The sequence below is a fragment of the Eurosta solidaginis genome, chromosome X (assembly GCF_040869045.1).
Source record: "Eurosta solidaginis isolate ZX-2024a chromosome X, ASM4086904v1, whole genome shotgun sequence".
NCBI lineage: Eukaryota > Metazoa > Arthropoda > Insecta > Diptera > Tephritidae > Eurosta > Eurosta solidaginis.
In genome coordinates, this window is record NC_090324.1 from 131043291 (window position 1) to 131067142 (window position 23852).

The 23852-nt window shown below is 39.6% G+C and overlaps 1 pseudogene; it reads right to left on the minus strand.

Moving 5' to 3' along the window:
- The window catches only part of LOC137235157 (DNA-directed RNA polymerase II subunit RPB1-like), a 31723-nt pseudogene extending 10624 nt beyond the window's left edge, over positions 1-21099 (minus strand).
- Positions 21100-23852: the final 2753 nt, after the last annotated feature.

The window sequence follows — 23852 nt, forward strand, 5'->3', positions numbered from 1 at the left end:
TCGAATGCCCATTGATAGCAAAGGAAATCTACGTTTCCACACACCATATGCGCGATCGATGCAATTACGTGTTCTGATATGCGACTCATTATACAAATTTTCTGCTCTATTTGTACAATTTCAAATAGGTGTCAACACGACGCTCGAGTTTTCATAGCAACTATCAGCAACAATTAGGCCATTCTGGAACTCCCCATTTTCAAGCCGATAGGAAGTGCGCGAATTCCGAAAAATGCTTGAGTCATGCACAGATCCTGGCCATCGAGCTACAATATCCAATAAATTAATTTTGCTGTCGCATATTGTCTGCACATTGAAAGAAAAAAACCTTTTTCTATTTCGAAAGACTTCCCCATCATCACCACCTGTATATAAATTAATGTTATTGTTGTTGTTGTAGCAGTGCCTCGCCCCATGCAATAGTTGCGACCGATCACAATTTGTCATCAGTATCCTCTAACGGGAGTCCAAGGAAACATGCTGTTTCAACAGGGGTGGACCATAATGAGAGGGTTGTTAAGGCCGTTGGTTCTAAGAGGGGAGAAGAAGACGGGGGCGAGTGCTGATGCTCGCATTGCTACCAACTCAACTACGGAGATTGTAATCATGAGTGGAAGCGGCCGTATGAGCTGGTGGCGCCGTGGGGCGTGGTTTGTTGAGCAGTAGAGCTGCTGGAAGGTAGTGAGGGCCGCATAAGCGTAGACTGCAGGGCGCCCTTGGGGTTCTATACCTTCCCGGAGCAGGAGAGTATGGCGCAGCCCCGCTGCAAGGATCTGATGGGAGGATGACAATTTGTGGGAGGGACGCATCAAATTAAATGGGATTACACTGAAATGAGAGCCGGACAGAACCGGCTGCCTTGGGAAGCGTATATAAATTAATATAGAGATATTGTTTTCCAATTACTATTCACGCATATTCACCTGGGGATTTGATTTTAACATGGGTGCAGTCCAATGCACCAATTAAACGCGGAAAATTTGACTTTTCTTGAAAAGCAGCCTGTGTTTCCAAGCGCTCCTGTTCCGTGTGAGGAAATTTCACAAAATCAGGTCGCAAGGATGCTAGATGCTAGGAAACTAGCGTAATTGCATGTGAGGCATTTGCTTTTGAAACTCCGGAAAGTTCTGCCACAACTTCCTGAAAAAATCCTGAAGCATAGAACCGGAGTGCAATGAAAAACATTTGATGTGGCTGCATTGCGTTGTTGCTGTCAACGAAGAAGTAATTTAGGGCAACATTTATAAAATACTAGCAGACCCGGCAGACGTTGTTCTGCCCTAAATTTGGTCCATCTTCATACATTTTAATACGTTTTTTCCGTCTAACTCTGCCCTCGCCCTCTACACTTTTTCCTAATCTTTGTATTCACTCCTCCCTCCCTATTTTTCGCTTCATCTATCTCCATCTTCGTCTCACTCTATCTCTTTCTCAGTCTCCTTCTCCTTGTCTCTTTTCTCTTCTCTGAAGTTTTTCTCATTCTTCTTCATATCTTATTGCCAGTCCCAGAGGGTTTTATGTGTTTTGTTCCAGTCCCATTCCGAGTCTCAGTCCCAGTCACACTCCGAGTCTGAGTTTCAGTGTCAGTCCCAGTCCTAGTCCTAATCCCAGTCCCAGTCCGTCTCTGGTATACTTCCCGTAAAAAGGCATCGTAAATACTAATATAGGCATATTGATATACGAAATTTCACGCAAATCGAATAGGACCTATGTAAATAGGTATGTGGGTATTATTAATTCATGTCTTTATTTCGGCTTCGCATGCATATTTATCAGTTTTGTCAGGTTGATGCGACTAAATCGAATATCACAATGAAAATTACTTTAAAGATCTCAGCAACAGCTTTCATTTGATATCCATAATACACACATTCTAGGGGGTTTGACCTATATCTCGAGACCCTAGTCACCCACCAGCATAAAACTTACTCTGTACTAAAGCACATATCAACAGCTTCAATTTCATATCCATAATGTAAAAACACATCCTAGTGTTACCCTGATCCACGTTTTGGCCTATATCTCGAGACCCTAGTCGCCAATAGGTATGAAAACTACCCTGTACTGAAGCACTCATCAACAGCTTCAATTTGATACCCATAATGTAAAAACACTCACGGGCCCACGTTTTGGCCTATATCTCGAGACCCTAGTCACCCAGGGGTATGAAAATTATCCTCCACTAAAGCACTCATCAACAGCTTTCATTTGTTATCCATATTTTTTAAACACATTCTAGGGGTACCCGGGTCCACGTTTGGCCTATATCTCGAGACCCTAGTCACCCAGGGGTATGAAAATTACCCTCTACTAAAGCACTCATCAACAGCTTTCATTTGTTATCCATATTATATAAACACATTCTAGGGGTACCCGGGTCCATGTTTTGGCCTATATCTCGAGACCCTAGTCACCCAGGGGTATGAAAATTATCCTCCACTAAAGCACTCATCAACAGCTTTCATTTGTTATCCATATTTTTTAGACACATTCTAGGGGTACCCGGGTCCACGTTTGGCCTATATCTCGAGACCCTAGTCACCCAGGGGTATGAAAATTACCCTCTACTAAAGCACTCATCAACAGCTTTCATTTGTTATCCATATTTTATAAACACATTCTAGGGGTACCCGGGTCCATGTTTTGGCCTATATCTCGAGACCCTAGTCACCCAGGGGTATGAAAATTACCCTATACTAAGCACTCATCAACAGCTTTTATTTGATATCCATATCCTATAAACACATTCTAGGGGTACCCGGGTCTACGTTTTGGCCTATATCTCGAGACCCTAGTCACCCAGGGGTATGAAAATTACCCTTAACTAAAGCACTCATCTACAGAATTCATTTGATATCCATATCCTATAAACACATTCTAGGGGTACCCGGGTCCACGTTTTGGCCTATATCTCGAGACCCTAGTCACCCAGGGGTATGAAAATAACCCTCTACTAAAGCACCCATCAGCAGCTTTCACTTGATATCCATATTCTATAAACACATTCTAGGGGTACCCGGGTCAACGTTTTGGGTGCAGTCCATTGCACCAATTACACGCGGAAAATTTGCCTTTTCTTTAAAAGCAGCCTGTTTTTCCAAGCGATCCTGTTCCGTTTGAGGAAATTTCACAAAATCAGGTCGCAAGGATGCTAGATGGTAGGAAACTAGCGTAATTGCACGTGAGGCATTTGCTTGTGAAACTCCAGAAAGTTCTGCCACAATTTCCTGAAAAAATCCTGAAGCATAGAACCGGAGTGCAATGAAAAACATTTGATGTGGCTGCATTGCGTTGTTGCTGTCAACGAAGAAGTAATTTAGGGCAACATTTATAAAATACTAGCAGACCCGGCAGACGTTGTTCTGCCCTAAATTTGGTCTATCTGCATACATTTTAATAAGTTTTTCCGTCTAACTCTGCCCTCGCCCTCTACACTTTTTCCTAATCATTGTATTCACTCCTCCCTCCCTATTTTCCACTTCATCTATCTCCATCTTCGTCTCAATCTATCTCAGTCTCTTTCTCCTTCTCTCTTTTCTCTTCTCTCAAGTTTTTCTCATTCTTCTTCATATCTTATTGCCAGTCGCAGAGGGTGTTATGTATTTTGTTCCAGTCCCATTCCGAGTCTCAGTCCCATTCCCACTCCGAGCCTGAGTCTCAGTGTTAGTCCCAGTCCTAGTCCTAATCCCAGTCCCAGTCCGTCTCTGGTATACTTCCCGTAAAAAGGCACCGTAAATACTAATATAGGCATTTTGATATACGAAATTTCAGGCAAATCGAATAGGACGTATGTAAATAGGTATGTGGGTATTATTAATTCATGTCTTTATTTCGGCTTCGCATGCATATTTATCAGTTTTGTCAGGTGGATGCGACTAATTCGAATATCACAATGAAAATTACTTTAAAGCTCTCAGCAGCAGCTTTTATTTGATATCCATAATACACACGCATTCTAGGGGGTTTGACCTATATCTCGAGACCCTAGCCACCCAGCAGCATAAAACTTACTCTGTACTAAAGCACACATCAACAGCTTCAATTTGATATCCATAATGTAAAAACACATCCTAGTGTTACCCTGATCCACGTTTTGGCCTATTTCTCGAGATCCTAGTCACCAATAGGTATGAAAACTACCATGTACTAAAGCACTCATCAACAGCTTCAATTTGATTCCCATAATGTAAAAACACTCACGGGCCCTCTGTACTAAATCATACAGCAACAGCTTCAATTTGATACCATAATGTAAAAACACATCCTAGGTGTATCCGGGCCCACATTTTGGCCTATATATCAAGACCCTAGCCACCAATAGGTATGAAAACTACCCTGTACTAAAGCACTCATCAACAGATTCAATTTGATACCCATAATGTAAAAACACTCACGGGCCCACGCTTTGGCCTATATCTCGAGACCCTAGTCACCCAGGGGTATGAAAATTATCCTCTACTAAAGCACTCATCAACAGCTTTCATTTGTTATCCATATTTTATAAACACATTCTAGGGGTACCCGGGTCCCCGTTTGGCCTATATCTCGAAACCCTAGTCACCCAGGGGTATGAAAATTACCCTCTACTAAAGCACTCATCAATAGCTTTCATTTGTTATCCATAATTTATAAACACATTCTAGGGGTACCCGGGTCCACGTTTTGGCCTATATCTCGAGACCCTAGTCACCCAGGGGTATGAAAATTACCTTCTACTAAGCACTCATCAACAGCTTTTATTTGATATCCATATCCTATAAACAAATTCCAGGGGTACCCGGGTCTACGTTTTGGCCTATATCTCGAGACCCTAGTCACCCAGGGGTATGAAAATTACCCTCTACTAAAGCACTCATCAGCAGCTTTCACTTGATATCCATATTCTATAAACACATTCTACGGGTACCCGGGTCCACGTTTTGGCCTATATCTCGAGACCCTGCGCGTCGATCCTGAATTTTCTTTGCTATAAACCTCGGTTCGTGCGTTCTGGAGTTATAGCGTCAGGAAGGATAACTCGACATATTTTTATATTATAGATGATGTAAACTTACCGTGCTCCAAGATAAATTTAGTCTTATATTAAAGAAAAAACAAACCAAGCAGCATCTTTGCACATACGAAATCATTCGCGAAAGTCAACATCGTCGTAATAATGAAAAAAGGCAGGACGCTCTTTAATTTTTCTTTTTCGTCGAAGCACGATTACCTGCAGAGCTTCAAAGTCGCAATCATTTTCACCAGAACCTCGAAGATCCATTAAACTTTTTACAATTTTTCCACCGAGAACACAAATAAGCCACTTCAGAGAAATTGCTGATGTTCCAATAGCGGGGCTGCTATATTTGCATAATGAAATTAGTATCAATACTGGCATTTAATTCGACTCAAAATTTGTACTACAGCAACACTGTTGAAAGTCGAGAATAAGCCAGCTGGCAGGTAGGCTAATTTGCGACTTAGCTAAGCATTGGTGGTGAAACAGAAAAATTAAAAAATATGACTTAACTAAGTTAATTCGAGTTGGTGAAATCGGCCCTATGTCTTTAGATTAATTTGTACAGGGTGCGCTTTTTTGTATTGTTACTATACTACTCTTCTTCACTGCAGAAGATTATTTGTGTACTATTTTTAAACTTGAACTCAGTTTAAATATTTATATGTTTCTATGTTCATTGAATACACCAATGACGCTATAACCAATTACAAATATACATACGTTTTTTAAGAATTAATGAGCTTAACACCGGTAAATAATAACTTTTATTCAATTATTATTTTTGTTTATTGGTGAAAACTGAAAAATATTTGATTGAATATTTCTCACAATATTTACCTGTACGAGTTAGCACAGTGAATAAGAGAACTCGGCTGTAAAGTTGCGGACCTCGACTAGAAATCCATCCATCCTAGTTTTTGAGGAAATGTTTGGAAAGTTTTTTTTGAGTGTGAATATGCATAATCGAAAAACAAGGACTGTTCGGAAAAGAGAGTACACAATTTATTTTGCATGTGGGTGGGTTTATTGGGCGCAATTTGGAAGTTTGCATGATTCTCCTCTTTTTAGTTAACTATTCAAGCGTTTTTATGCAATCCTGCAGTAGATCTGATTAATAAAGCGCACACAATATGCTGCAATGGAAAAACGTCAAGCGGTTCCTGGCACCTCCCTCGTTTTTTTATTTCTGGTTTATAATACCTTCATGTTACAAGAAAAGGTTGTTCTTAAGCCTCTAGTAAAAATAGATTAGGTACCATAAAATGTGCTTTTTACCCAACTTTACCATTGTAGTCGTGTCGCAAAAATGGTTGTGCTCGAATGTCTAACAACAAAGAAGCCACTTAAAAGAAATGTTTATTTGCACGCGATTTGATTGCGAATGCCTAAACTTTATTGAGAGCTTTGTTACAAAGTTCAATTAGGTGCAGTAGGTGATGCCACTTAGTTAAACAGTGGCTTTGAACAAACAACACGAAATAGTCCTAAGTTTTTCAAAATTTAGCAATTGTTTTCCAATTCTTCGCCATTTATACCGATGCTTCCCACAGCTCTCCAAAATGCGGGGACCTGGGTGGTATGAACTTTCATTCAATTCCTTCTATAATACATTAGCGTTGAACGTCTTCAACGTGTTGCTGCCGAAGGAAACTCTTCAGAATTCATCTATCTCGTTTCTATCCCCGACAAAGTTCGTGGCAATAGCTTTTCCACGAGTAGAATAAAATCGCCGCAAAGTGACCAAAAATTAATCTGCCGACAAGTCTTTAACGAGTTTCAAATGTACTGCTGTCGTAAAGAAGCATATAAACAGGCAGATATCTAATTTTTTTGCTGTTCGACCTCTTATATCATATCGATACTGAAGCGGTCCGCAGTAACCAAGGGCGGTAGTGAGAAACGGTCGACCAGGTGGAACACGATCTTCGGTTGAGTTTCCCATAACCTGTCCTCACATCTTTGGTTTGAGCTTAAAACGTTGAACACAATAACTTATGTCAAGATTCACCACCTTTTTCCGCATGGGGCAGTATTGTTGCTGCCAATAATGCTAGACGACCAGCGTGTATCTAAATGATTGAATTAGTTAGGAAAATTATGGAATTAGTTAGAGAATGCTGCTTTGGTATGAGTCCCAAAATATCCAAAAATGGTGACAGGTTACTGATGTATTGTCCCTTTATACAATATGCAGAAAATATCAGGTTCCTTGTTGTGCATAATTCGCAGTGAGGGTGTCAGAGCGTGCTCTTTTAAAAAACATATATACGTAGCCATATGCACGCTGCATTGCTGTAAAGAAGTTGATGTAAATGCAATTAAGCGAAGTATCCTTACTGAAGTCGATGGTAGCAAAGCACACTTCCGTCTTTCAGACAAATTTACAATTCGAGCAGTGAGTTTAGGCTAATCGGTTTCTAATTCTGGCGGACCGTTGGCCCATAGCGATGATAAAATATATGTGGGGTTAACACATGTTGGAACATATGTAGCATGCAACGTTTCGTAGTAAGCACAGTATATGCAAAAAGTAAGGAGCGGGTGCACGTCTTCAAATCCGGCTCTTGCTCGTCGGCTAACGGGTTGCAGTTCTTGCTCCTATCTTTCGCTGTAAGCTCACACTACAGCACAAATATTTTATTTAACGTGCCAAGGAATAAAAAAAGATACCTAAACGAAAGCGGATACCTACATTGGCTTACAAGTCTTGACGTCGCCTTGATTTCAGTATGTGTCATGTTGCATGGTGTTGTTGCAACAATCGCCCTCCCTACCATGATTTCCATACGATAACTAAAAACAAAAAATGGAAATCCCTAACACTTACCATACTTATCTAATATCAGGCCAAGGAATCAGATAATAAAAGTTTAGCAAGTCATTTTGAAATTGACAATATTTATTAAATAAACCAAAAACTTAAAATTAACCATAATTAATCCTAAGTGAAATAAAAGCTTATGTTGCAACTAATATTCAAAAATTCTTTAAAAATAAGCATTTTAAAGTTATCGAAAAAATTGCCTTTTGACATTTTTACACAGATTTAGAATTCTGATCAAAGAAGAATATATATATATTTACGGGCTAATTCGGTTGCATAAAACTATGAATGTTTTTTAAAACTAATATTATTTAAGCATTTTCATATTGAGCAGAGCTCACAGAGTATATTAACTTTGATTGGATAACGGTTGGTTGTACAGGTATAAAGGAATCGAGATAGATATAGACTTCCATTTATCAAAATCATCAGGATCGAAAAAAAATTTTGATTGAGCTATGTCCGTCCGTCCGTCCGTCTGCCCGTTAACACGATAACTTGAGTAAATTTTGAGGTATCTTGATGAAATTTGGTATGTAGGTTCCTGAGCACTAATCTCAGATCGCTATTTAAAATGAACAATATCGGACTATAACCACGCCCACTTTTTCGATATCGAAAATTTCGAAAAACCGAAAAAGTGCGATAATTCATTACCAAAGACGGATAAAGCGATGGAACTTGGTAGGTGAGTTGAACTGATGACGCTGAAGTGAAAATTAGTAAAATTTTGGTCAATGGGCGTGGCACCGCCGACTTTTAAAAGAAGGTAATTTAGAAATTCTGCAAGCTGTAATTTGGCAGTCGTTGAAGATATCATGATGAAATTTGGCAGCAACGTTACTCCTATTACTATATGTATTCCTAGCAAACTAGCAAAATCGGAGAACGACCACGCCCACTTTTAAAAAAAAATTTTTTAAGTTAAATTTTAACAAAAAATTTATAATCTTTACAGTATATAAGTAAATTATGTCAACATTCAACTCTATTAATGATATGGTGGAACAAAATGCAAAAATAAAAGAAAATTTCAAAATGGGCGTGGCTCCGCCCTTTTTCATTTAATTTGTCTAGGATACTTTTAATGCCATAAGTCGAACAAAAATTTACCAATCCTTGTGAAATTTGGTAGGAGCTTAGATTCTGGGACAGTAACTTATTTCTGTGAAAAAGGGCGAAATCGGCTGAAGCCACGCCCAGTTTTTATACACAGTCTCCGTCTGTCCTTCCGCTCGGCCGTTAACACGATAACTTGAGCAAAAATCGATATATCTTTACTAAACTCAGTTCACGTACTTATCTGAACTCACTTTGTACTTTTTCGATATCGAAAATTACCAAAAACAAAAAAAATTCCATAATTCTATACCAAATACGAAAAAAGGGATGAAACATGGCATTTGGATTGGTTTATTGACGCAAAATATAACTTTAGAAAAAAACTTTGTAAAATGGGTGTGACACCTGCCATATTAAGTAGAATGAAATGAAAAAGTTCTGCAGGGCGAAATAAAAAACCCTTGAAATCTTGGCAGGAATACTGTTCGTGGTATTATATATATAAATAAATTAGCGGTATCCAACAGATGATGTTCCGGGTCACCCTGGTCCACCTTTATGCCGATATCCCGAAAAGGCGACCACCTATACAACTACCACCACTCCCTTTTAAAAACCTCATTAATACCTTTAATTTGATACCCATATCGTACAAGCACATTCTAGAGTCACCCCTGGTCCACCTTTATGGCGATATCTCGAAAAGGCGTCCACCTATATAACTAAGCCCCACGCCCTTTTAAAATACTCATTAACACCTTTCATTTGATACCCATATCGTACAAACATATTCTAGAGTCACCCCTGGTCCACCTTTATGGCGATATCTCGAAAAGTCGACCACCTATAGAACTAAGGCCCACTTCCTTTTAAAAAGACTCATTAACACCTTTCATTTGATACCCATATCGTACAAACATATTCTAGAGTCACCCCTGGTCCACCTATATGGCGATATCTCGAAAAGTCGACCACCTATAGAACTTAGGCTCACTTCCTTTTAAAAAGACTCATTAACACCTTTCATTTGATACCCATATCGTACAAAAAAAGTCTAGAGTCACCCCTGGTCCACCTTTATGGCGATATATCGAAAAGGCGCCCACCTATAGAACTAAGCCCCACGCCCTTTTGAAATACTCATTAACACCTTTCGTTTGATACCCATATTGTACAAACGCATTCTAGCGTCACCCCGGGTCCACCTTTATGGCGATATCTCGAAAAGGCGTCCACCTATAGAACTAAGGTCCACTCCCTTTTAAAATGCTCATCAACCCCTTTCATTTGATACCCATATCGTACAAACAAATTCTAGGGTCACCCCTGGTCCACCTTTTTGGCGATATCTCGAAACGGCGTCCACCTATGGAACTAAGGATCACTTACTTTTAAAATACTCATTAACACCTTTTATTTGATACCCATATCGTACAAACTAATTCTAGAGTCACCCCTGGTACACCTTTATGCCGATAACTCGAAAAGGCGACCACCTATACAACTACCAACACTCCCTTTTAAAACCCTCATTAATACCCTTAATTTGATACCCGTATTGTACAAACGCATTCTAGAGTCACCCCTGGTCCACCTTTATGCCAATATTTCGAAAAGGCGACCACCTATACAACTACCACCACTCTCTTTTAAACCCTCATTAATACCTTTAATTTGATACCCACATCGTACAAACACATTCTAGAGTCACCCCTGGCCCACCTTTATGGCGATATCTCGAAAAGGCGTTAACCTATAGAACTAAGCTCCACGCCCTTTTAAAATACTCATTAACACCTTTCGTTTGATACCCATATTGTACAAACACATTCTAGTCACCCCTGGTCCACCTTTATGGCGATATCTCGAAAAGGCGTCCACCTATAGAACTAAGGCCCACTCCCTTTTAAAATACTCAGTAACACCTTTCGTTTGATACCCATAATGTACAAACGCATTCTAGAGTCACCCATGGTCTACCTTTATGCCGATATTTCGAAAAGGCGACCACCTATACAACTACCACCACTCCCTTTTAAAACCTTCAGTAATATCTTTTATTTGATACCCATATCATACAAACACATTCTAGAGTCACCCCTGGTCCACCTTTATGGCGATATCTCGAAAAGGCGTTAACCTATAGAACTAAGCTCCACGCCCTTTTAAAATACACATTAACACCTTTCGTTTGATACCCATATTGTACAAACACATTCTAGAGTCACCCCTGGTCCACCTTTATGGCGATATCTCGAAAAGGCATCCACCTATAGGACTAAGGCTATCTCCCTTTAAAATACTCATTAACACCTTTCGATTGATAGCCATATTGTACAAACGCATTCTAGAGTCACCCCTGGTCCACCTTTATGCCGATATCCCGAAAAGGCGACCACCTATACAACTACCACCACTCCCTTTTAAAAACCTCATTAATACCTTTAATTTGATACCCATATCGTACAAGCACATTCTAGAGTCACCCCTGGTCCACCTTTATGGCGATATCTCGAAAAGGCGTCCACCTATAGAACGAAGCCCCACGCCCTTTTAAAATACTCATTAACACCTTTCGTTTGATACCCATATTGTACAAACGCCGATATCTCGAAAAGGCGAACACCTATACAACTACCACCACTCCCTTTAAAACCCTCATTAATACCTTTAATTTGATACCCATATCGTACAAACACATTCTAGAGTCACCCCTGGCCCACCTTTATGGCGAAAACTCGAAAAAGCGTCCACCTATAGAACTAAGACCCACGCCCTTTTAAAATACTCATTAACACCTTTCGTTTGATACCCATATTGTACAAACGCATTCTAGAGTCACCCCTGGTCCACCTTTATGTCGATATCTCGAAAAGAGGACCACCTATACAACTACCACCACTCCCTTTTCAAACCCTCATTAATACCTTTAATTTGATACCCATATCGTACAAACACATTTTAGAGTCACCCCTGGTCCACCTTAATGGCGATATCTCGAAAAGGCGTCCACCTATAGAACTAAACCCCACGCCCTTTTGAAATACTCATTAACACCTTTCGTTTGATACCCGTATTGTACAAACGCATTCTAGAGTCACCCCTGGTCCACCTTTATGGCGGTATCTCGAAAAGGCGTCCACCTATAGATAAAAAGCCCACTCCCTTTAAAAATGCTCATTAACCCCTTTCATTTGATACCCATATCGTACAAACAAATTCTAGGGTCACCCCTGTTCCACCTTTATGGCGATATCTCGAAACGGCGTCCACCTATGGAACTAAGGATCACTCCCTTTTAAAATACTCATTAACACCTTTCATTTGATACCCTTATCGTACAAACAAATTCTAGAGTCAACCCTGATCCACCTTTATGGCGATATCCCTAAATGGCGTCCACCTATAGAACTACGGCCCACTCCCTCATAAAATACTCTTTAATACCTTTCATTTGATACACATGTCATACAAACACATTCCAGGATTACCCTCGGTTCATTTTCCTACATGGTTATTTGCCCTTATGTTGTCACCATAGCTCTCAACTGAGTATGTAATGTTCGGTTACACCCGAACTTAACCTTCCTTACTTGTTTTCTTTTAAATTCTTAATATAATCATCTAAGAAAAAGAATTCAAAAAAACTCACATAATTTACAAACTTACGTATTTAAGCAATTTTCTAATGTAGTAGTTTGATTATTAATTTGCATCATTAAAATCGCGAGCAAAAAATAAGGTATTTTAGTACCCTTTTGTACGAATCTGGCAATGCCAACTTTATCTAAGTTAGAAAAATTATGCGAAAAGAGAAATGAATAATGTGTATATCTTGCGCTCACCATACTAACACAGCGTAACTAAAACAAGTAAGGAAGGCTAAGTTCGGGTGTAACCGAACATTACATACTCAGTTGAAAGCTATGGAGACAAAATAAGGAAAATCACCATGTAGGAAAATGAACCTAGGGTAACCTTGGAATGTGGTTGTATGACATGTGTATCAAATGGAAGGTATTAAAGAGTATTTTAAGAGAGAGTAGGCCATAGTTCTATGGATGGACGCCATTTAGGAATATCGCCATAAAGGTGGACCAGGGCTGACTCTAGAATTTGTTTGTACGATATGGGTATCAAATGAAAGGTGTTACTGAGCATTTTAAGAGGGAGTGGGCCTTAGGTCTATCGGTGGACGCCCTTTCGAGATATCGCCATTAAGGTGGACCAGGGGTGACTCTAGAATGTGTTTGTACGATATGGGTATCAAATGAAAGGTGGTAATGAGTATTTTAAAAGGGAATGGGCTTTATTTCTATAGGTGAACGCCTTTTCGAGAAATCGCCATAAAGGTGGACCAGGGGTGACTCTAGAATATGTGCGTACGATATGGGTATCAAAGGAAAGCTGTTAATGAGTATTTTGAAAAGGAGTGATCCTTAGTCAATAGGTGGCCGCCGTTTCGAGATATCGCCATAAAGGTGGACCAGGGGTGTCTCTAGAATGTGTTTGTACGATATGGGAATCAAATGAAAGGTGTTACTGAGCATTTTAAGAGGGAGTGGGCATTAGGTCTATAGGTGGACGCCTTTTCGAGATATTGCCATTAGGGTGGGCCAGGGGTGACTCTAGAATGTTTGTACGATATGGGTATAAAACGAAAAGTGTTACTGAGCATTTTAAGAGGGAGTGGGCAATAGGTCTATAGGTGGACGCCTTTTCGAAATGTCGCCATTAGGGTGGGCCAGGGGTGACTCTAGAATGTGTTTGTATGATATGGGTATCAAATGAAAGATGGTAATGAGTATCTTAAAAGGGAGTAATCCTTAGTTCTATAGGTGGACGCCTTTTCGATATATCGCCATAAAGGTGGACCAAGGGTGACTCTAGAATGTTTGTACGATATGGGTATCAAACGAAAGGTGTTACTGAGCATTTTAAGAGGGAGTGGGCATTAGGTCTATAAGTGGACGCCTTTTCGAGATATCGTCATTAGGGTGGGCCAGGGGTGACTCTAGAATGTGTTTGTACGATATGGGTATCAAACGAAAGGTGTTACTGAGCATTTTAAGAGGGAGTGGGCATTAGGTCTATAGGTGGACGTCTTTTCGAGATATCGCCATTAGTGTGGGCCAGGGGTGACTCTATAATGTTTGTGCGATATGGGTATCAAACGAAAGGTGTTACTGAGCATTTTAAGAGGGAGTGGACATTAGGTCTATAGGTGGACGCCTTTTCGAGATATCGCCATTAGGGTGGGCCAGGGGTGACTCTAGAATGTGTTTGTACGATATGGGTATCAAATGAAAGGTGGTAATGAGTATTTTAAAAGGGAGTAATCCTTAGTTCTATATGTGGACGCCTTTTCGAGATATCGCCATAAAGGTGGACCAAGGGTGACTCTAGAATGTTTGTACGATATGGGTATCAAACGAAAGGTGTTACTGAGCATTTTAAGAGGGAGTGGGCATTAGGTCTATAGGTGGACGCCTTTTCGAGATATCGCCATAAAGGTGGACCAAGGGTGACTCTAGAATGTTTGTACGATATGGGTATCAAACGAAAGGTGTGACTAAGCATTTTAAGAGGGAGTGGGCATTAGGTCTATAGGTGGACGCCTTTTCGAGATATCGCCATTAGGGTGGGCCAGGGGGACTCTAGAATGTTTGTACGATATGGGTATCAAACGAAATGTGTTACTGAGCATTTTAAGAGGGAGTGGGCATTAGGTCTATAGGTGGCCTTTTCGAGACATCGCCAATAGGATGGGCCAGGGGTGACTCTAGAATGTTTGTACGATATGGGTATCAAACGAAAGGTGTTACTGAGAATTTTAAGAGGGAGTGGACATTAGGTCTATAGGTGGACGCCTTTTCGAGATATCGCCATTAGGGTGGGCCAGAGGTGACTCTAGAATGTTTGTACGATATGGGTATCAAACGAAAGGTGTTACTGAGCATTTTAAGAGGGAGTGGGCATTAGGTCTATAGGTGGACGCCTTTTCGAGATATCGCCATTAGGGTGGGCCAGGGGTGACTCTAGAATGTGTTTGTACGATATGGATATCAAATTAAAGGTATTAATGAGGGTTTTAAAAGCGAGTGGCCCTTAGATGTATATGTGAAGGTGTTCTCGCGATATCGACCAAAATGTGGACCAGGACCAGAAAATCATCTGTCGGGTACTGCTAATTTATTTATATATGCAATACCACTAACAGTATTCCTGCCAAGATTCCAAGGGCTGTTGATTTTGCCTTGTAGAACTTTTTCATTTTCTTCTAATTAATATGGTAGGTGTCACACCCATTTTACAAAATTTTTTCCAAAGTTATATTTTGCGTCAATAAACCAATCCAGTTACCATGTTTCATCCCTTTTTTCGTATTTGGTATAGAATTATGGCATTTTTTTCATTTTTCGTAATTTTCGATATCGATAAAGTGGGCGTGGTTATGGTCGGATTTCGGCTATTTTTTATACCGAGATAAAGTGAGTTCAGATAAGTAGGTGGGCTAAGTTTAGTAAAGATATATCGGTTTTTGCTCAAGTTATTGTGTTAACAGCCGAGCGGAAGGACAGACGGTGGACTGTGTATAAAAACTGGGCGTGGCTTCCACCGATTTCGGCCATTTTCACTGAGAACAGTTACCGTCATAGAATCTATGTACCTACCAAATTTGAGAAGGATTGGTAAATTTTTGTTCGACTTATGGCATTAAAAGTATTCTAGACAAACTAAATGAAAATGGGCGGAGCCACGCCCATTTTGAAATTTTCTTTTATTTTTGTATTTTGTTGCATCATATCATTACAGGAGTTGAATTTTGACTTAATTTACTTATATACAGTAAAGATATTAAATTTTTTGTTAAAATTTGAATTTAAAATTTTTTTTTTTTAAAAAGTGGGCGTGTTCTTCATCCAATTTTGCCAATTTTTATTTAGCATATATATAGTAATAGTAGCAGCGTTCCTGCCAAATTTCATCATGATATCTTCAACGACTGCCAAATTACAGCTTGCAAAACTTTTAAATTACCTTCTTGTAAAAGTGGGCGGTGCCACGCCCATTGTCCAAAATCTTACTAATTTTCTATTCTGCGTCACAACGTCAACCCATCTGCCAAGTTTCATCGCTTTAATTGCCTCTGGCAATGAATTATCGCATTTTTTCGGTTTTTCGAAATTTTCGATATCGAAAAAGTGGGCGTGGTTATAGTCCGATATCGTTCATTTTAAATAGCGATCTGAGATGAGTACCCAGGAATCTACATACCAAATTTCATCAAGATAGCTCAAAATTTACTCAAGTTATCGTGTTAACGGACGGACGGACGGACGGACGGACATGGCTCAATCAAATTTTTTTTCGATCCTGATTATTTTGATATATGGAAGTCTATATCTATCTCGATTCCTTTATATATGTACAACCAACCGTTATCCAATCAAACTTAATATACTCTGTGAGCTCTGCTCAACTGAGTATAAAAATGTGGGAGAAATAACAAAAACAAAGTTAACTCACCACTTACGGCTCCAACGTTGAAAGATCTTTCAGCAGAGGACCTAGATCAAAATGTATGCTGGAAATCCAAAATTATTAACATTTAATCTTGTTGTTGTTTTCGGTTTATATAACAAAAACAAAAAAAAAATATTTATTTCCCTTTCCTGTGTAGTTTTCGAACTACATAATTTATTAAATATTACCGTGAGGTGAAAATTGTACCGAATCTTTGAAGATTATATCGCATTCGAAAAATCGCATGAGATCTTTTTTTAACTCACACTTTATCGCACGTTTAATATTGCAAAGTTAATGTATGGAACACTAATCAACTAACTAATCACATTTGTTGTAGTTCTAGTAAGTTTCAATACACTTTAATTCCAAATTTCATTTTAATATATGCTTAGAAAGTTCATTATCATAATTTTCAAACCTTTTTTTTCTAATAGAGAAAAATACTAGTTACACACGAAAATTTCGCTCACTAATATAGGTAGGTGATAGTAAACATATTTATATGTGTACTAGCGGCCCGGTACGTGCTTCGCTACGTATAAAGTGAAATATTAAATCAAACTCATTTATTACAAAAAAAATATATTTTATTATTTGCTAGCTATCTTAAAACTTAATCCAAAACATTTGGATAAACAATATTTTTTGTTTTTCCATTTTGAGCATAAATAAACAAACGGCTGGGGGTACCGACACTGGAACTTACTTACTTAATTGGCGCTTACCCGCCTAAACGGTTATGGCCGTCCACCAAGGCGCGCCAGTCGCTCCTTCGCTCCGCCAACCGACGCCAATTGGTCACACCAAGGGAGTTTAAATCGTTTACCACCTGGTCCTTCCAGAGGCGGGTACCGATAGAAACACTTTCTTGGCCGGAGCATCATCTTTCGTTCGCATAACATGGCCTAGCCAGCGCAGCCGCTGCGTATTAATTCGCTGGACTATGTTAATGTTTGCGTATAGCTCGTACAGCTCATCATTAAATCTTCTTCGGTACTCGCCATCGCCAACGCGTAGAGGTCCATAAATCTTTCGAAGAACTTTTCTCTCGAACACCCCCAAAGCCGCTTCATCTGCTGTTGTCATGGTCCATGCTTCTGCCCCATATAGCAGGACGGGTACGATAAGTGACTTGTAGAGAATGATTTTCGTTCGCCGAGAGAGGACTTTACTTTTCAATTGCCTACCTAGTCCAAAGTAGCATTTATTGGCAAGATTGATTCTTCGCTGGATTTCAGTGCTGATGTTGTTGCTAGTGTTGATGCTGGTTCCCAAATAAACGAAGTCTTTTACGATTTCGAAATTATGGCTGCCAACAGTAGCGTGGTTGCCAAGGCGCATATGCGCTGACTCTTTGCTCGATGACAGCAGGTACTTCGTTTTGTCCTCATTCACCATCAAACCCATCTTTACCGTTTCTTTTTCCAGTTTGGAGTAAGCAGAACTAACAGCGCGGGTGTTTAGGCCGATGATATCAATATCATCAGCATATGCCAGTAATTGCACGCTTTTAGAGTATATTGCTCCAGCGCGGTTAAGTTCTGCAGCTAGTAAAATTTTCTGCAGCATCAAATTAAAGAAATCGCACGATAGGGGGTCACCCTGTCTGAAACATCGTTTAGTTTCGAACGGCTCGGATAGGTCGTTCCCAATTCTGACTGAGCTGATGGTGTTGCTCAACGTCATTTTGCACAGCCGTATAAGTTTTGCGGGGAAACAAAATTCAGACATAGCGGCATATAGGCAGCTCCTTTTCGTGCTGTCGAAGGCGGATTTTAAAGTCGACGAAGAGGTGATGTGTCGATCCTCTTTTCACGGGATTTTCGAAGATTTGGCGCATTGTGAAAATCTGGTCGATGGTAGATTTACCAGGGCTGAAGCCGCACTGATAAGGTCCAATCAGCCGGTTCACGGTGGGCTTCAATCTTTGGCACAATACACTTGAAAGGACCTTATATGCGATATTAAGAAGGCTGATTCAACGATAGTTGGTGCATTTTGCAGTATCCCCCTTCTTGTGGACTGGGCAAAGAACACTTAGATTCCAACCGTCGGACATGCTTTCGTCCGCCCATATTTTGCTAAGAAGCTGTTGCATGCGCCTTACCAACTCCTCGCCGCCGATCTTGAATAGCTCCGCTGGCAATCCATCAGCGCCCACGGCCTTGTTATTTTTCAATCTTGTTATTGCTATTCTAAATTCGTCATAATCGGGCGGGGGGACATATATTCCATCATCATCGATTGCGGGATCGGGTTCTTCATCTCTGCGCGGTGAATTGCTGCCTCCATTTAGGAGAGCAAAGAAGTATTCCCTCCATAATCTAAGCACTCTCTGGACATGAGCTACAAGGTCGCCGTTTTCATTCCTACAGGAGTTTGCCCCGATCTTAAAACCTTCCGTCTGTCACCATATTTTTTGGTAGAATTTTCGGCCGTTATTCCTGGTGGTTAGCAGCTCAAACTCCTCGCACTCACGCCTTTCTGCTTCTGCTTTTTTCTTCCTGAAAAGGCGTTTCGCTTCCCTATTCAACTCACGATAGCGTTCACACACTCCTCTTGTCGCGCTCGCTTTTAACGTAGCCCTGTAGGCAGCGTCTTTTCTTTCGGTTGCAACGCGGCATTCTTCATCATACCAGTTGTTTTTTCGTGGCCGCCGGTAACCAATTTTTCCTCGGCGGCAGTACGAAGTGCTTTGGAGATATGCCCCACTGCTCCTGTATTCCTTCAGGATGAGTTGTGCTCTCAGAGAGCAGGTGTGAGAGTCGAGTTGCGAAATCATTGGCAGTCTGTCGTGATTGAAGCTTTTCGACGTCTAGCTTTCCTTGTGTCTTTTGTTCCTTGGTTTTAGCCGCGTTGAGGCGGGTGCGTATTTTGGCTGCAACGAGATAATGGTCCGAGTCGATGTTAGGTCCTCGGATCGTGCGCACATCTAAAACACTGGAGGCATGCCATCCGTCTATCACAACGTGATCGATCTGATTGCGAGTATTTCGATCAGGAGACAGCCATGTAGCTTGATGTATCTTTTTATGCATGAACCTCGTGCTGGATATGACCATGTTTCGAGCACCGGCAAAGTCAATCAGCCTCAGTCCGTTAGGAGAAGTTTCATTGTGTAGGCTGAACTTTCCGACTGTGGGGCCAAAAACACCTTCTTTGCCCACCCTGGCGTTAAAGTCGCCAAGCACGACTTTTATATCATGACCGGGGCAGCGCTCGTATGTGCGTTCTAATTGTTCAAAAAAAGTGTCTTTCACCTCATCGTCTTTCTCCTCTGTCGTCGCATGGGCGCAGATGAATGATATATTAAAAAATTTTGCTTTTATTCGGATAGCGGCGAGACCCTCGTCCACAGGCGTGAACGCCAGCACTTGGCGACAAAGTCTCTCTCCCACCACGAATCCGACGCCGAAACTGCGCTTATTCGCATGGCGACTCCAATATATGACCGACTCTGGAACAGGCAACATAAAGTTGGCCATGTGAAAAACATGATTCCTCCAAATTCACACCACAAACGTTAAGTGTTTGCCCTTGGGCTTTGTTGATGGACATCGCAAATAATACACGCACAGGATATTGTAATCGTTTGAATTCAAATGTGTAATGGACATTGGTAATCAGCACAATTACATTTTTACAATATAACAATATCGCCTGATTCATCCGCCTCAGATTGCTCAATTCATTTGCAGTGCAATACACTTTCGGTATTTCGATATTGGATACCTACTGACCTACTTAACGGTCAGCATATGCGAACTCAGATTACCCTTGTCCATTCACATCAATCATTGACTTAGTCATAAAAATTACATACCTTTAAGCTCTAAGTTATAAATAGAAGAAAATATTAAATAAAGTCAGTTTTTTGATTTGCTACAAGACAAAGCAACGTGTTTTTCTCCACAAATGGCATATCAGTTGGAATCATAGGGATACGCGGTATTAAACAAACTTCTCCTTTTGATTTACCAGTTAAGATCGTAGCTTCAATCAAATTTGGCAATAAATTTTTCACTGCCAATCAGGTCCCATTACAAAGTTTTGCTGGATTAATTTTTCGCAATAATATAATCAAAGAACCCACTTTCAGATTCAAACAATGCGGTGGCATACCAGCCGGTTCTAATGAATTTAAAAATTCAATTGGATAATTCATTGCCTTATCTTGATTCATAGCACTGTCAATTGGTTTATATGTGGTGACTACACCTGGGAGTTTTGCTTGAATTTGAAAATTAATGGCATTGATATGAATGTACTTCGGTGCTAAAATGGCGCGTTCTCTCAACAAATCATGATTTCTGTAATTCTGAAGAATATTTGGAAAAACACACTCAATCAATTCATCTATCGATTTCGTAATTGTACAAAAATTGTTCGGTACAGTGATCAATCAGTTGGTTCTGTCGATTTGTATTTTGCCATCACCAATTTCTAACAATTGTTTTGAAAACTCATGGGCAGGTGGATAATTTTATAGGTGAATACACATATTAATGTTCAGTGTCAATTTTTGTACATATCTCCAAAGAACTGATGACTTCAAACAGGCAGACAGACAATGCTTGTTGAAAATCCCTTTACAGTAATTTGAAAGCACCACAAAAAGATGTTGATTACCACGTAAATCTTGCATTGTTCGATTAAATGCTTCTAGTAATTTTTTATTCGCCATTGTACACTCATCCCATAAAATAATTGACGTTAATCGTAAAACTTTTGCCATAGCAGAATTTCTTGAAATATTTCAAGTTGGAGTTTCAATCACCAGTACATTCAATGACAATTTTAATGCAGGGTGTGCTGTCCAACCACCTTCTAATAATGTAGCAGCAATTCCCGAAGATGAAAGTGCCAATGCAATTTTCTGTTCCGATCGAATAGTCGCCAAAATTAGTGATATAACGAACGATTTGCCTGCACCACCAGGTGCATCCAAGAAATATAATCCACCTGAATTATTGGAAATGGCTTGCATGATTGTGTCATATACATGTTTTTGCTGAATATTTATTTTGGTTATATTCGATTGTACAAATAAACGCAAATCATTAGAATTGAATTCCTACTCACGTTTCAATTCACGATCAAACAGATCATGCATCTCACGATTTGGTGCGAGCATAATCAATTGTACTAATATTTTATTTGCAATCGTTAGACACATATCTTCAATTACTATCAAAACTTCATTGCATATTTCCAAAGTTATCAACAAATCAGGATTTCTTGCATGATGACGCATACGAATTAAAATATCTTCTGCAATATAATGTTTATATTTGTTCCATAATTCAAGTGGATTTGATGGCGTACATGTTGATAATATAATAGCAAATAGCATTCGTATTTGTTGAGGATGAGGCGAAATAGATGCATCATAAAGTGTTGAATCCCAATGTGCATCATCCTCCAACAAATGCAAAAGTTGGCATGCTTCACGGTATGTTTGACACAAATGGCCGTTGACTGTTCTCAATTCTTGAAATGATTTTGGGCCATTCACGTTAACAAATAACAGTCTCAAATAAAAACACTCAACATTGTTTGGATGTACTGTATATATTCTCCCAATTGCATCTTTTTGGAAAATGCCAGGATGCCCATGAACTACTGTTCCTTGTTTACGTCTTTGAAATTTTTTCGAAGACACATTCCATGTGTATTACTGAGGCACTTCAGAATATAACAAAGTTATCGCAAATGTATCAGCTCCGCATAATTTGAAAAAAGCTGTTAACGTTGTTGCTGGTGGTTGTGCTGCTCTTTCCAATACATTTGCAACATTAAAATAAACACGTTGGCCATTCTCAAGATGTGCAGCCAAGTGAACAACCGCAGGATGTCTTTCGTGCATTGGAAACGACATAATCCTCCAGACAGCTTAATTGCTACTAATATAGTGCCCCATTTGATACTGAGTAATTTCATCATTTGTATTATCACCAGCAACACCGGAAATTGCCATATCGCTCCCTGTATTTACATACTTGCAAATATATTTAATGGAGTTGACAGAATTACAATATTCCACATTTATATGAGGATTGAATCTTTTCGATAATAATGGACAATACGGAACCACCCAACGATTATCAACTTCAACTTCCTGGTTATGCATTCTAAGGGTTGCCGTTTTGCCATTATCATTAGGTCTCTAGGTCGATACAACGGATATCCGTTATTGCCCGTTATTGTGTCTGAAGTAAATTGCCTTGGGTATCGTTTAGAACACTCTTCATCAATCATACATGCTAAATTCATATTTGGTTCACCGCACGGTCCATGTATCATGTTTTTAACGTCAACTTAAAATACCTCAGGATCAGCAGTGTGATCAGGAATTTCAGCAGATATAAAGTTATCGATTTGATCTGGATTTATTTTATGTACTAGCCAAATTAGTATATGTGCGTGCGGCAATCCCCTTTTCTGCCATTTTATGGAGTACATATGGCAACGCAACTCCCCAAATACATATAATTTCACAATTAACTCCATAAGTGTTTTACATTTTTGCCGAAAAACACGCGCAGTAAGATTATGACGATCGGTTGTCGACTGTCCTGCAAATAAATTGTTTTTTATGTCATCCCACTGCGGATTACATGTAAATGTAATGAACAGATCCGGTCGACCGTATTTTCGTACATAACACATTGCGTCTTGTGCATATTCGTTCATATTCCGTGGGCTACCATTATACGAAGATGGCTATATAGTTCAACATCCGATGTCATTAATATTAGCATCATTCGCTATAGCATCTTGCAAATGAATATATTGTTCAGATCTTAATTTTGCTTGGTTGAAACGAGTAAAATTAAGACGTTCTGTTTCTATTTTGGCATACATATCAAGGATGTACTGGTGATATAGTTTACCACATTTCAAGATATAATTTTGTTCTTCTGGACGAACCATCAATCGATAGGAATAAAAGATCATGGCACTAACTTTTTTCTGTACATGTAGACCTGAAAATAAGTGCAAAATGTGACTTAAGAAATTTATACAAATGAGGATAAGTCAACACACTGAAAATATTATTTACCTGTTCGTGGATCAATTATTGGTATATTGATATGGTAGCCATAGCCACCTTTCCAATGCAATATTGGGTATTGTAACGCGTCGTAACTACGATGAAGTTCCGAAACGAGTTGCAATTGCTCATTTCTGCGATGAAGTATAATATCACGGGATTGAAACTGATCACCAAGAATTACAATTGATGCCTCATCAATTGTCGGTGCATTGAATCGCCTTTCATACTCTCCAAAAGGTGTTCTATCAGCCCTTATTACGATTTTTTGATTATCAGATGGCATACGATCGAGAGCAATTTTGAACAATTAAACTAATGCGTTATGCCGATGGAAAAACCTTTGTAGCTCACAAATAATTTCTCGTCTTGTATTCAAAGCA